At 39.6% G+C, this 13,776-nt stretch overlaps 1 protein-coding gene across 1 annotated transcript in view; it reads left to right on the forward strand.

The window, feature by feature from the left end:
* The window catches only part of grin2aa (glutamate receptor, ionotropic, N-methyl D-aspartate 2A, a), a 351,755-nt gene that overhangs the window by 129,242 nt on the left and 208,737 nt on the right, over positions 1-13,776 (forward strand).

The raw sequence follows: 13,776 nt of genomic DNA on the forward strand, positions 1-13,776 counted from the left end.
ACCGGGTACCACTCATCTCCACTACAAATGGGAAAAAGAGGCTACAATTTGCACGAGCTCACCAAAATTGGACAGTTGAAGACTGGAAAAATGTTGCCTGGTCTGATGAGTCTCGATTTCTGTTGAGACATTCAAATGGTAGAGTCAGAATTTGGCGTAAACAGAATGAGAACATGGATCCATCATGCCTTGTTACCACTGTGCAGGCTGGTGGTGGTGGTGTCATGGTGTGGGGGATGTTTTCTTGGCACACTTTAGGTCCCTTAGTGCCAATTGGGCATCGTTTAAATGCCACAGGCTACCTGAGCATTGTTTCTGACCATGTCCATCCCTTCATGACCACCATGTACCCATCCTCTGATGGCTACTTCCAGCAGGATAATGCACCATGTCACAAAGCTTGAATCATTTCAAATTGGTTTCTTGAACATGACAATGAGTTCACTGTACTGAAATGGCCCCCACAGTCACCAGATCTCAACCCAATAGAGCATCTTTGGGATGTGGTGGAACGGGAGTTTCGTGCCCTGGATGTGCTCCCACTAATCTCCCTCAACTGCAAGATGCTATCCTATCAATATGGGCCAACATTTCTAAAGAATGCTTTCAGCACCTTGTTGAATCAATGCCACGTAGAATTAAGGCAGTTCTGAAGGCGAAAGGGGTTCAAACACCGTATTAGTATGGTGTTCCTAATAATCCTTTAGGTGAGTGTATATATACTGCATATATAGTGGAAACCAGCACAAGTTTATTTACAAATGGAAACGTGCTTCTCCCTCGCTCCCCACAACAGCACAGTACAATGAGCATCACATATACAGTGTGTCTTCTTTTCCTCTCCTTTCTGCCTCCACTCCTCCATTGTCAAGCTTTGTCCCTCTTCCTCCCGAATCTATTGGATTAGAGGAATTGAGAGGATTGATCTATGGGAGTTCAGCTCAACTTTTTGCACACTGTCTCTCAGTTGTGTTAACTAATCCACTTTTCCACTGAAATATGGTAACCTGCTGATTCTCAGTGCTGCAGAGAAGCACCTTTCCCAAATAATGCATTCAAAAATAGGAAAAACACAAAGTGCAATATTTACACTGACCCCAACAGAAATATTCCAAAGAAGAACTGGAACCTGGAGAAAGATAATTGCCTTTCTCAAAAAATATTTCAATAAAAAATAACAAGAATGTTGAGATTTTTTCGAGCTGGTCGCCCACTCTTCTCCTCAGCAGTGACCCTGGCACCCACTACTGATGCAGATTTGGGAAGAAGTCACCCACTTAATTTAGACTGTGAATGGACTCAGGATGATTCATCCTGCCAAAAATCTGAAGGCTGCCATATCATGTAGGAGTTTGCATGACTTAATGATGCCGCTCTCCTGCTGACTGTGAAGTTAGTTGCTTTTGTTTCTTTTTTTTTTCTTTTGCTTTTTTAGACTTGAGATTTCTTCAACCTCTATCTGAAGGACTCATCACTTATTTTAGAGATGGAAGAAATGAGGATTACACAGCACACTAACAAGGCTAGGGACAAAATTTTAGAAGACAATATAATGAGGAACAGCCCTTGCTGATTCCAAGAAAGGCTCACTCATCTGTTCAATGAGAATAGATGAAAGCGAGTTGTAACAATCTTCTTACATACTTACAGGATAGAAGCCAAAATGATGGACAATGTGATGCTGGGCCTTATCAGAAGAGCTGGTAAGGCATAAAAAATATCTGGAGTTTTGCACCAATCCCTCCTTGAAGAGTCATTCAGCTTCTGCTGACTTCACAGGAAGGTGGAAAATACTATCTTGTGTCAGTCTGGAATCTCCTAAAATACTTTCTTTGGTTTAGAACATTAAGATACAGTATACTGTCACACTTAGCAATGCATTAAATGACCAAAGGCAAATGCTCTGTGAATAGGGGAATTGTTATCTAGATAAACACTCCTTCAAGAGTTTAAGAAGGAAATGTTTCAGTATGGGTGAGCACTCGGGGTGGTTATACTGTATAAAGATTAGCATTGACTTTCCTCTCCAAAGGGATGGTAGAAATACACCCCATACCACAACATTATTGAAGCACAAATGGACTGTCTCTCCCTAGGTGGTTACGAATGAGTGACAGATGAATGATTTCACTTGTAATTTTCACCTTGTGGGGTTGAGAATGGTTATAGCGGTAGTTGAGGTTTTTTTCTGTGTTAATTCTTACCTTATGTTGTACAGTATATATCTATTGTATTAGATAAGGCTGAGTGTTTATAGGCCTCTAGCCCTGATGTAAATGTCTGGAGTGAAAGGTAGCTGAAGGCTTTTCATGTTAATTCTGTCCATGTGATGCTATACATGACTATAGTGGTAGTTGGTTATGTCTTAACTCTTTCGTTGGGTTGTTATTAAGACTTGTTATGGCACATGTCTGAGTGTTAAGTCTCTATTTGTGTGGCCATGGTACATGTTTGGGTCTTTTTGTGTGTTTATGGATAGCTGTAGTCATAGACTGTCCAGTCTTTTCAGTGGTTTGGCCGTTTTGCCGGTAGGTCTTTCTGTAGATTTCTCACCTTGTGTAGATGGCTGAGATTATTGGTGTTGTTATCTTGCATAAATGCAGCACCATTAGATTGGTGAGTATATCTGCCTTAAAGTCTATATGTACAGTATGTGGTTATAAATAACTAATGGAAGATAGAGGAGTCATTTTGTGTTATTTTTCACCTTGTGTGGGTATGAATGGCTGTAGTGGTATCATCTACTGTTAAATTCTGCTCTGTACTTGTACATTTTTTATTTTTATACTGTATTGAGGATTGTTTCTGTTCAGTGTATTGTACTGTATTGTATTGACACCCACTGCATGCCCAACCTACCTGGAAAGGGGTCTCTCTTTGAACTGCCTTTCCCGAGGTTTCTTCCATTTTTTTCCTACAAGGGTTTTTTTTAGGAGTTTTTCCTTGTCTTCTTAGAGAGTCACAGCATGGGGGCCAGGCCTGTTAAAGCCCATTGTGGCACTTCTTGTGTGATTTTGGGCTATAGAAAAAATATTGTATTGTATTGTATTGTAGTGCTGGGTGACTGAGTGTTCTTGGCATTAACTGTTATTTTGCATCTTAATTAACGGCTTTAATGTTAGATGCTTGAGATGGTTGTGGTTCTTGCTTCTGCCTTGTGTGGCTTTGCATGGTTATAGTGGGAGACATAGGAATTTTCTTATATCAGTTATCACCTTGTGTTGAATTGCTGTAGTGGTGGATGATTGACTCTTCACTGTCTTAATATTCTTCATGTGTTGTTATACATGGCTATAGTGGTAGGTGACTGAGTGTTTATGGTAATTCTTATTTTGTGTGGTTTTAAATGTCTGTAGTGGTGGATGGTTGAGTAGTTCAATGATTATAAATTGCTGTATTGGCATGTGGTCAAGTCATTTCAGTGGTATTCCTTTTTGGTGTTAGGTCTGTTGCTTGTGTTTTAAAGAAAAATAGCTGATCCATTTCAGTTTTCAGTCTATCAAGAGTGGCTTATGATGATGGTCAAGGTGATGAAATACTTCTTTGCCTTCATGATAAAGACCAGCCACCTTCCTAATTGATCCTAAGGTTCATTCAAAGTGCCTTCACTCTCACAGTGGTTCAGCTCATGTGATCTATGCAGCACAAAGGCACTCAAGGAAAAGCTGAGTCCAAGAAAACCACTTTACAAGTATCTCTTATATATATTTCTCTTCTGGTTCATCCTGCTTCCTCTTCAAACCCGGTCCCGCCCACACGCAGCCCACACAGCATTTCTCAATTCCTATTCGTCCTCTTCCAAACCCTTCCCCACACTGCCTGCGGCCTCCCGTACACCACCACACCACTTTTCTCGAGTCCTATTCCTCCTTCGGACTACCGCGTTCCCTGTTCCTCTCTCATGACCCCAATGGTTTCACGTCACCGCCCGATATCTAGCCTGACCACATGACCTTTCACTTCGGCCATGTCTTTACCCTTGGTAGCCTGCAACAGGAAGGTACTCTCTCGACCATTGGCATTAGTTTCGCTCCTTGCTATTTTCGTTATACTGCGACGGTTGTTTCCTAAGCCTTTGTTATAAAATGAACGACAGTATCTGCTCTATCGATGGGTTTTTGTACAACGTCATCTGTATTCCGGGATCCGGCAACTGCCTGTTCCTATCAGTGGGTTATTTCTTAAACATAAACGGTTTACAAAGGCAATGCACTCTCACTACGACATAGGACAGTAGATTTCGTTGCATCACATTGGGACTGATTTGGAAACGTTCTTCCTGTTATTCTTTCCAAAGCAAGTTGAGTTATCACAACAAGTCACGAGTACTATCAATACATGACAACATCTACAGTGTATGGTGGTGAAGCTGAAATTCAAGCTCTTTACGAGATTAGATCTTTCGACTCATTATCTGTCTTCTCCAGCAAAACACCTATTCACAACTACACCTTTCAAGAAGTATTGCTTTCTTCTTGATTTCTGAATTCCTTTCTCACCATTTTCCTTTCCTATTTTTACTCCGGCATATGCTACGGCGGGCGTCCACTAGTTTTATATATTTATTCCATGAGAAAAGCCCTCCTTAGTAGTGCACTGTTCAGAATTAGTTGTCCAAAAAAAAACCTTTTAGTATCCTAATCTCTGCAACTGTAATGAGTAGAAAGGACTTTGAATAAAATAAAAGTAAGGTCACCAACAATATGTGCAGCCATCCTCCATCTCAGGGGTGAAACCAGACACATAATAATGAATTGAGTCTTTCATATAAGTAAGTTAAGGTAAAGAGCAAAGCATCCACAACTGTCACCATTGAACTCCAGCAACTAAGAGAAGACTTAATGTTCTCTGACACACACCCTTTGGTCTTGATTAGATGTTTAGAATAATAACAGCATTTATTTCTATAACATATTTTCATACACAAGGTGAAGCTCAAAGTGCTTTACAAGATGTAAGAAAAAGTTAAAATTAGATAAGAATAATAATGAATAAATAGAATATTAAAAATAAATAAAGCATACTTACATAAAATAAATATATAATATAGAGAAGTCAAATCTTTAAATATAGAATTGGTTGTCTCTAAATGCGAGTCCGAAGAGAAGGTCAGATGGTTAGGACAAAAAGAACAAAAGGAAGACTTAAATCATCCTCCAACACATAACCTCAAGTCAAATCACTGAGAACATTCTTTAAAATGTGGATTGGGCCTAAAGTTACAGATGAGACGTTGTCTGGAGGCAGAAAATTATTATAGAAATGGAGACTTCTTGACTTCGTAGCCTCTAAGTAGTAGCTCTTTGTATTCTACTGTACAGGCTCAGTACCTGGATTCCACTTAGTGGTCATGCCAAATCCTTAGAAATCCACAAATCCGAACAATCAGAGAAGACAGGGCGTAACAGTGACATACAGCTCTGGTGGCCAAGATATCTGCAACATACATAGTATACAGGCTTGGGCAGACTTCTGGCAGATGAAATTTAATGTCAGTAAATGTAAAGTATTACACATAGGAAGTAAAAATGTTAGGTTTAAATACACAATGGGCGGTCAAAAAATCGAGAGCACACCTTATGTGAAGGATCTAGGGGTCATAGTGGACTCTAAGCTATCAACTTCCCAACAGTGTTCAGAAGCCATTAAGAAGGCTAACAGAATGTCAGGTTATATAGCGCCTTGATGTGTGGAGTACAAGTCACAGGAGGTTCTGCTCAACCTTTATAACACACTGGTGAGGCCTCATCTGGAGTACTGTGTGCAGCTTTTGTCTCCAGGCTACAAAAAGGACATAACAGCACTAGAAAATGTCCAGAGAAGAGCGACTAGGCTGATTCCAGGGCTACAGGGGTTGAATTATGAGGAAAGATTAAAAGAGCTGAGCCTTTACAGTTTAAGCAAAAGAAGATTAAGAGGTGACACGATTGAAGTGTTTAAAATAATGAAGGAAATTAGTCCAGTGGATCGAGATTGTTATTTTAAAATGAGTTCATCAGGAACATGGGGACACAGTTGGAAACTTGTTAAGGGTAAATTTCGCACAAACATTTGGAAGTTTTTCTTTACACAAAGAACGATAGACACTTGAAATAAGAGACCAAGTAGTGTGGTAGACAGTAAGACGTTAGGGACTTTCAAAACTCGACTCGATGTTTTTTTGGTAGAAATAAGTGTATAGGACTGGTGAGCTTTGTTGGGCTGAATGGCCTGTTCTCGTCCAGAGTGTTCTAATGTTCTAACATGAGCACGGTTTCCAAACCTAAACACACAACAGGTGATGTGGCAGTCTATGAGCATGAAGAAAAGAAACTGAATTCATCCAGCTCTCAGGGGCAGAACTTGGCTAGCAATATAGTTTCTGCCCAGAAAAATTAGTCTCAGGTATGCGTCGTTATGCAAATAAGCCCTTCTTTAGAAACGTGATTATTAGATTATCTCATTAAACGTGCATCCCAGCTACATCCGTTTAATGATAATTATCCTATTACGAACAGCAGGAATAATTTAACCTGGGTTCTCATTATGCCAAACGGCCTGCTCTCCCCATCTGTACAAACTGATTTATGCTTGCATTCTCTTCACTGCCTTATACTTTGCTCCATGTGTTTATTATTTAAAAACAATTTTTTCCTCAAATAGAATAAACTCAGGAGACTACCAGTTGGAGTGACAGTAGCTGGCTGAATCAGACAGAACCAATTTTCAGATAACACCAGGTGCGGCCTGCTTGCATGGGTGGGGGTTTAGTCTGGGGTGCGTCTTCTTTGTCTGTTTGTCTTTACAAGAGGACCTTTTTTCTTTTACTGAATTATACAGTCGCTAGAATATATTTCCATGGTTACAAGCTGTATTGCTGAATTTTTATTATGTTTCACAATGCAGTTGTGTAATTTTATAAAATAAACATACATTATGCATACCCCTAAAGTCACATTTAATATTTTTCTATTAAAGTCAAGTAAATGTGCATCAGGGAGCCACACAAAATTCTATCAGCTGTTGCCAAGTCCTCATCTGTCTGCCCTGGCACAAGCGAGTGAGTCCTTTATGGGTCTCTTACTTCATTTACACAGTTCTGCTCAAAGAACAAACATAGCAAACATGCAGTAGGTACAAAGTCATCTCACCTTGTTGCTGGTATTCCCCGAACTAGAACTTCTGGCACCATGGAGTGGTGAAGAGCAGGCTCTACTGCTAATGTAGCATGATGAGTAAAGGGCATAGAAGCACATATGAATATGGATCAATGTGTTCGCTGAGAAAACTGAATTCTTCTGTCAGCCACAACATGATGGTGACTAGAGATGCATTTGTGTCCACTCATTGGTTCATTGAAAGCTCTTTATTAGCTTTGGCATTGTTATTCTCAAATTTATAATCATATATTAGCAGAAACAAATCTGTTGAGTATGAATATGTACCTGTGGTAATACATGCATTACTACCTAGTGCTTGCTTTATATTTGCATATTTAGATTATGTGGAGAGGTGTACTTCTAATAATACTAGCGACTTGGTGCGCAATCGAATTGGGCTACAAATTCTACGTTTGTGAATTCCATACTTTCTCTGTAAAGAATTATTTGTTTTTTAAGTCCTTGAAATGATTTTGTTATCATGGCACTGATTTGTGCTTAAAATAGACCTTTTTCGCCCGATGTAACGAAGAGCTTTCTGTTTAAACGGGGCTGCGAGAATTATGTTGTCATGGTCATTTTAGATCTGAGATCGGCTAAAATTTAAACAATGACCGTTGTTAATACCCAGCCGTCATTACTCAGTTTGCCAATAGATGCCAAAACCGAACTGCCCAAAGATAGATTTTGACGTACCAAGCAAATGGCGATACGTTCTAAATTACTTACGGTTCCGGAGCTGTCAAAGGGTTTAAGTCAGTCGACGAAGTTAGTCCTGGAAAGTACGCCCCACCAAACCAACGTTACAAAAACCAACCGAACTTACTGTTATCTGCTCGAACCAACACCGACTTACTATACTCGGCCATTCAGTGGCGTCACTGAAGCATTCGAACATTCTTAGCTAATCATGCAATACTGCGTCCACGTTTGCCACGTTGTGTTCTAACTACAGAGGCAGAGTCCCATTGCATGGTTCTAATTTGTATTGAGTTGAAGTATTGACGCAAACATCATACATACGGGGTATTGACGTGAACACCATACACACGGATAGTATCAAATTATATATACAGATACAGTGTACATATACACTCACTAAGCAAATTATTAGGATACCTGCATACCCATGAAATTATCTAGTCACAGCAATTAGGAGCTTCAGGTAATGAAACACCATAATGGAGAAAAGAGGTAAACTTAGAGGTTTTGACCATGGCATGGCATGGTTGTTGGTGCCAGATAGGCTGGTTTGAGTATTTCAGTAAATGCTGATCACCTGGGATTTTCATGCACGACAGTCTCTAGAGTTTACCCGTAATGGTGAAAAAAACATGTAGTGAGTGTTTGTTATGTGGATGGAAACATCTTGTTGATGAGAAGACGTCAGAGGGTAATGGCCAGACTGGTTCAAGCAGACGGAAAGGCTACGGTAATACTGACAATCACCAGGTACAACTGTGCAGAGCAGAAAAGCATCTCAGAATGAATAACATGTTGAACTTTGTGGCTGATGGGCTACAACAGCAGAAGACCACTTTGGGTTCCACTCCTGTCAGCCAAGAACAAAAAGCTGTGGATGTGCTGGGCACACCAAAACTGGACAGTTGAAGACTGGAAAATGTATTCTGGTGTGATGAATCTTGATTTTTTAGAGACGAACACAGATGATAGGGTCAGAATTTGGTGCAAACAACAAGAATCTATGTTCTCAACCTTCCTTGTGTCAACAATCCAGGCGGCTGGTAATGGTGTAAAGGTGTGGGGAATGTGTTCTTGGTATACTTTGGGTCCATTGATACCATTCAGTCACTGTTTGAATGTCATGGCCTATTTGAGTTTTGTTGCTGACCATGTGCATCCCTTCATGGCCCACAATTTACCTTCTGTATCTTCTGGCTACATTTAGTATGATAATGCATTATCTCACAAAGCAAAAGTCATCGCTAACTATCTTCATGAACATGGCAATGAGTTCAACGTTCTTCAATGGCCTTTCCAGTAATCAGATCTGAATGCAACAGAACACCTTTGAGATGTGACAGAGCGGAAGAATTGCAGCATGAATGTACAGCTGAGAAACCTGATAAATGCCACGAAGAACTGAGGCTGTTTTGAGGGTATAAGGAGGCCATACCCAGTATTAGCAGAGGGGTCCTTAGAATTTTACTTTGTATGTATGCACATCTATCTATCTATCTATCTATCTATCTATCTATCTATCTATCTATCTATCTATCTATCTATCTATCTATCTATCTATCTATCTATCTATCTATCTATCTATCTATCTATCTATCTATCGCCTCATGAATACAGTGTCCTGGGCTTGAATCCCATATCCGGTTAATGTCTGTTTGGCATTTAACACTCTTCTTATGTCTTCATGAGCGTTTCTCTTGTAATTTGGTTTTCCTTCCACATCCCTAAAGACATGCAAGTTAGTTCAATCATTGACTCAAAATTGGCCTAGCGTAAGTGAATGTGCATAAATGAACCCTGTAACTGTCTGGTTTGGATTGAATGGATATGAGGTAGTTTCATTCTGTTATGTCTCATATTCATATGTTTAATGAAGTCAGAGATGATATCATTAAGTGAAACAAACACTGCAGGGGAACACCATCTGCCAAAGGGCACACTCATACAACAACCCTAGAAGCAAACAAAGAGCAAAGTTGATGTGACCATTTTAAATTGCCTTTACCTCTTTGAAATGTGGAATTAAAAATTGAGTTCCTGGATGAAAACAGATGAGTGTGAATGTGGATCTCTTGCAGTATTATATTATATTATATTATATTATATTATATTATATTATATTATATTATATTATATTATATTATATTATATTATGAAACCTCCAGTCCTCCCAATATCAAGGTTCCAGCCTTAGTAGTTTGTGAGTATCACAATGTTGTGATGCCACATTTTCTTGATGGGCAATGGGTACCAGAGCTATCATTCTTCATTTTCCTAACACATAATTGGCTTGTGCAGTTTGCTTCATGCTCAGCAGATGTTGTTGCTTATCTATTTCTTTCTGCCATGTTATCAGTTTGCCTATGCAGTTTGCTAAAGAAAGATGCAAACCCCAATAACTTCAGGAAGGGTGCTTCTAGCTGCATGTGTTACTTCATTATCACATCATAAGCTCAAGCATTTAAGACTGAGATCTTAAATGATTTGGAATGGAATATAAGTAATAAGCTGGTTAAGTTTGCAGATGATACCAAAATAGGTGGATTGGCAGATAATCTGGAATCTGTTAAATCATTACAGAGGGACTTGGACAGCATACAGGCTTGGGTAGATTTGTGGCAGATGAAAGTAAATGTCAGTAAATGTAAGGGTAAATTTCGCACAAATATCAGGAATATTTTCTTTACACAGAGAACCATAGGCATATGGAATAAGCTACCAAGCAGCATGGTAGACACTAGGACTTCAGGGACCTCCAAACCATTGACTTGATGTTTTTTTAGAAAAATTGTTCTAATGTTCTAAAAGATCAAGTTCTAGCCTCAATGGTTTGTAAGGAATTGTGTGACAGAGGGATACAATCCTTAGTATTTATATACACTGTATATAATAGATAGTTCACTCTTCTGTTTTCAAACCTGTTTAGTCTAATTTCAGGGTGTGTGGTAATCTAAGCCATCGCTAGTAAGCTTCAAGCAGGAGGCACTGTTTAATGTGGTGCCAGTCCATTAGAGTTACACTTTCTCCAGCTGGGCAAATTTAAAATAACCAGTTATCCTAATACATTCATCTTTGAGACATTTCAGAGAAACTGGAATACTTGAACCAAAATCCACAGAGACCTTATGGAAAGTGCACATAGAGAGTGACCAGGCCAAGATTCTAGAGCAGGACTTTGGAGATGTTTCCTCCTATTTACATGTACACATTACCTTCCAATGCTGCATGTAATCTTTCACTAAAATATACTGTACAATGTAAACTGAAGCATATTCCATATGTAAGGTCACTTTCTTTATAAAGCGTTTATGTCACATTCTAATAAAAGTAATGCTATAACATTTCTCCAAGGCTAAGCAGATATATTAGCATATCTAGAGCTTCCCCTTTGAGAATAATTTAAATTTAATCAATATTGCCAGGCCTTTAAATGTATTCAGTCAGAAGCCGCACAGAACTTATTAATAACATAATGTTCCAATTTAAAGCCATAGTATCCATTTGTCAATGGAGGACGTTAATAAAACATCAAAGGGTTATGAATGCATTTCTAGAAAGTATCTCCAACACTGAGTGAAATTCTAATTTAAAAATATAACCGAGCTAAACTGCAGTCCTGCAATAACTGTTTTACTAAAAAATATGAGAGAGATGGGAATTCTTTATGCAATGGGAAAAGCATTATGTGTGACAACCCAGCTGAAGACAGGGTTTGTGAGGAGATCAAGTTGGAGCCTATACTGGGAACACTGGTTCAAAGGAGGAGCAATGCCTATACAGGATCGCAGTCCATCACTGGGACCAATCAAGCACACACACACAGACTCACTCATAAAGGGCCAGCGTGGAGTCGTCAGTTAACCCAACATAATGTCTTTCCATGTAGCAATTACATCAGGCAACTTTGGTCCCTCACTCTGTGAACATCACACCCCGATATTGAATCAGTGCTGCGATCAGGCTTCACATCTCTGGGTTTGACTAAAGTGTTTCCATTCATTCGTTCTTTCATTTTAATTACCTTGACTGCACAAACTGTAGCACAAAGTGACTTTAGGTTAGACTTTTATTTTTATGAAGATTAGTAGTGCTTCTTAGAGCATAAGATAAATGCCCTCACTATCCACTTACTCTGTGACCAGCAACCAGGAAGAAAGTGAGACAAGGCAAAGCTTTGGGGTACCACCCCAACGGTGAATTAAAAAGTAAATGGTAACCCCTGAGTGGGTAAGAAGGAGCACAGGACCTCACAAGGGTCTCCATACACATAGGTGCTGACCCTTTGACTAATCTGTAGGCAAGCATCAAGGGTTTTCTTTTCTTTTCCTCACATGATTTAGATGGGCTTCAGCAGGTAATAACCTTAGCTTTCATTGTCATCCGTCCACCATTTTCTAACTCTGTTGTCCAGTTCAGGGTCATGTCAAGTGACAGCAGCATTGGCTGCAGGGTGGTAACCCAATTCTGGATGAGATGCTGGTCCATCACAGATATCTTTCATGGTGTCCATAATTTGATTTTTTATATTTCAATGCTGGCGATGTTTATTTTAAGCCCACACATTCTCACACATCCACATTTTAAGTTGAATTGTAGGAGGTTTGCCTCCACATTGTCTGCAAGGCAAAAAATGGCAGAACGTTCATATGGTTTATGTTTATAATAATGGAAGAAGTGTGCATGTAGGGGGTGAGAACATGTTTTTATTAGTATAACAAATCATCTTGGATTTATATCTTACAGTGTGTCTAAATGATTGTCCTCCAGGGCTTTTTTCTCATATGCTGCTGAGTTGTAAATACTGCTAGTCAGACATTTCATGTGTTAATCCTCGCGGTCTCATTACAACAAATCGCTTTTAATGTTTTCTTCATGAAACAGTGTGACATTAGATGAAGCTGAAAATCCTTGATTTTTTTTTCTGTCTAGATATGGCATTAAATGGAAATCCCCCTAAATAACTCATGGGTGCCATCAATATCAATAATTGAACATTTAAATTTTTATTAATAAAAAAGATATATTTTCAAAAAACAGAATATCAAAACAAAGCCAAAAGGAAATGCCTAAAAAAAGGCAACCCAGTCCACAAATTAAATTAGGGATTGCTCGGATTGTGACTCTGAACTGGGCTAAGTGGGTTTGAGGAGCGTTGGATCTTGTTATGTACATAATGACAGGAATCTAATAATTGAGGAGAGCACAGCAAAAGAGGCAAACTCACAAAACACATAAACATTAAGATAAATCATCAAGTCTAGGGCTCAGCAAAACAGATGTCTGAGATGCATGATTTGGAACACATCAGAAACAGTCAGACAGGGAGTAAAATATTTTGGGATCCATGCTTTAATGTGGCACAGTGGGTAGCACTGCTGCCTCGCAGTTAGGAGACCTGGGTTTGCTTCCTGGGTCCTCCCTGCTTGGAGTTTGTGTGTTCTCCCCATGTCTGCGTGGGTTTCTTCCCACAGTCCAAAGACATGCAGGTTAGGTGCATTGGCGATTCTAAATTGTCCTTAGTGTGTGGTGGGTGTGTGTATGTGTGTGTGCGCCCTGTGGTGGGCTGGTGCCCTGCCCGGGGTTTGTTTCCTGCCTTGCTCCAGCAGACCCCCTTGACCCTATAGTTAGAATGTAGCGGGTTGGATAGGATGGATGGATGATTTAATGTAACTGGTTTCTTTTTAGGGTGGATTCCTGGTGTGCCCCTGATGTCTCATTAAATCGCTGAACGTACATATTATTCATCCATCCATCTTTTATCTGTACCTGCTTCAGTGATGAATGGACCTTCTTATGTAGCAGCACGTGTAAGGCAGATGGCAGCCTTGTAGAGGGCACTATTACTTCACAGCTGTGCATAACAGTTCATAGGTCTACAGGACAGTAGTTTGACCAGCTATGTTATATGGGTTGGTGACGGTGGCACTGACCAGAA

Source organism: Polypterus senegalus, chromosome 13 (assembly GCF_016835505.1).
Source record: "Polypterus senegalus isolate Bchr_013 chromosome 13, ASM1683550v1, whole genome shotgun sequence".
Classification (NCBI taxonomy): domain Eukaryota; kingdom Metazoa; phylum Chordata; class Cladistia; order Polypteriformes; family Polypteridae; genus Polypterus; species Polypterus senegalus.